At 37.1% G+C, this 2,283-nt stretch overlaps 1 long non-coding RNA gene across 1 annotated transcript in view; it reads left to right on the top strand.

Moving 5' to 3' along the window:
- Positions 1–2,283, top strand: part of LOC139134699 (uncharacterized) — a 3,175-nt gene continuing 892 nt past the window's right edge. Inside the window, exons 1-3 of the long non-coding RNA XR_011552855.1 lie at positions 1–610; positions 746–880; positions 1,221–2,283. The exon at positions 1,221–2,283 is cut by the window's right edge and continues 892 nt beyond it. This is a non-coding gene — a long non-coding RNA (uncharacterized lncRNA). The remainder of the gene's footprint in view (positions 611–745; positions 881–1,220) is intronic.

Here is a 2,283-nt window from a genome sequence, read left to right as displayed (position 1 = left end):
GTTGACAAAACGTGCTACATATAGTGATATAACAGATGTCTTATTGTTCTGTGAAGCGTACTACTATTAATGTACCTATTGTAAAACACGTGGGCACATTCAGTTCACATCTGGTTATTTTTCATACGCTCACTGTGACGTAAAATGTAACCCACTAATCAGTAAGCTCTTCTGATTGGTAGAATATAGGTGATGATGTCATAACCTTGCAAATAAATCATCGGGATATGTGAATGATGAATTTACTCATATTTGATGTATGAGCTATGGTTCGCAAGCCATATGTGCTCAATGGGCTGTGGTTCAGAAACCATTATTGCAATGTACTTTGAAACGGTGACACTCACAAGATGATAAAATCTACCCTGGGAGACTGGTGTCTTGAGTTCACACACATCTTATTTTTATGTTCGACTGCTGGACTGGTTTTGTATCGAGCACAATGGATATCTTGATATTGCTAGTATTAACGATGCTGGTTACTCTACAAGCTTATAAACTGCACAACGTAAGTCGGAAGTTTTACAGCTCCGTTTTAACCGGTTGATTTTTTTTTCTCTCGTGAGATTGGACCCGAGCTGGCCACTACATGCATATAGCATATATACAGGTATGTTAACCCAATAGAGTATCCGTGCTGCTATACCTTAATACAACATCTTCAGTCAATGCCTTGTGTACGCATTTGTGTCGCATATAGTATCTGTGAAACAAAATATAGATTTTCTAAAATAATATCGTATAGATTCTGGAAGACTAATGAGTGGTCCGACGCCATACGAAGGCAGAGTGGAAATGCAAACGGAGGAATATGGTTGGACTCCAGTCTGTGACAGATATTGGGATATGTCCGATGCAGAGATACTCTGTCGTGATATAGGTAGGCAACTTAATATTTCAAGCGGTGTTCTCATTTCATTTCCTGACTGTTTATTTTTGGCTGAAGAAATAGCAGCAAAGGGTGTTCTTATCTATGTATGTCATCAATCCCAACGACGCTAATTTTAACATATTCTTCCTCTCTTCGAACTGAGTATCATTCAAATTACAACTTTGTGAAACACAAGTCTAAGAAATTTCAGTGTAATAAGTAAAAATTTTACATAGCCTAACTTTGTTGTTTATACATTTTCACTGGGTTTAATTTATGAAACCTGATTTAGTTATTAGTGAAATTTCCGGGTTTTGTTCATTTGTTTACTCTATATATTATATTACAGGATATATGGAAGGCGCAATGTCACATGACAGCCCACGAACCGGTGACGTCACTCTTTCTATAGATGTGTTGTCAACGTGACATGTGATGCGAGCAGTACAATACTCCAGGAATGTTCTCATAACATCAGTAACAATTGTAACGGTTGTTATCAGGCAAAAGCAACGTGTAATTGTGAGTACATTTATATGCTAATATCTTGCTGGTCTCATAGACTTGCATCGTCCATTACAGATATACCCGGCATGGCAACAAAGCACCCGCTAATTAGAGCTTAGGGGATTTCGTTGCACGAATTATACATAGTCATAGCGCCAAGGTTTCGAGACTATTTTAAAAATGTTAGGTGTGTTAAGTCTTTTCAACATTGATCACAACTTCAGAGTTCTGGGAAACACACGGGGATGCAGTTAACGACCTAATACATGCACATCCAATATCAAGCGTGCGTCATCATAAAAAATTCGACATCACCCGACGGGTTACGATTTTCCCTTCGAATGAAAGTCGACTTTTTGACTTGATTAGTTATTTTTCTGTTTTATTTACATTCAATATTCTATCAGCTACGTTCTGTCAAGTCTGCCGGGTTTTATCAACCAACTATGTTCTCTTGTTTCACACTGTCCAGCATTCGACCGATATTCATCGATTGTCGATATCTACGGATATGAATACTTACAGCCTGAGTTTCTTCTAGTTGAGAATTATCACTAATGTCGAACATTTTCATTCTCCTATGTCGTTTCCTGTGGAGTGATCCTTTAGGTACAAGCTGACTATGAACCTAGTGTGTCTCTAAAGTAAATGTGGAACCGACGATTAAAGCATTTGCGCTGATTTACTTAAAGGTTCCATAGGTATCGAAATTAAAATTCCATAAGCTGTATCTTTTGGCTATTTTTTCAGAACCTTTGTTTTGTAGTTTCCTAACACTTTCTACATTGGATCCCTAAATTGTAATTTCATGCCACGTTTTTAGCATATCAACACAACCTATATGAGTATAATCTACATTATTATTGTTGAAAATTGTATTCAAATCCGGACTAGAATTCATTTGT

This window comes from Ptychodera flava, chromosome 1 (genome assembly GCF_041260155.1).
Source record: "Ptychodera flava strain L36383 chromosome 1, AS_Pfla_20210202, whole genome shotgun sequence".
In the NCBI taxonomy this organism is placed as follows: Eukaryota; Metazoa; Hemichordata; class Enteropneusta; family Ptychoderidae; genus Ptychodera; species Ptychodera flava.
The sequence above is the reverse complement of the archived record's forward strand: the minus strand, read 5'-3'. Positions and strand labels throughout refer to the sequence as shown.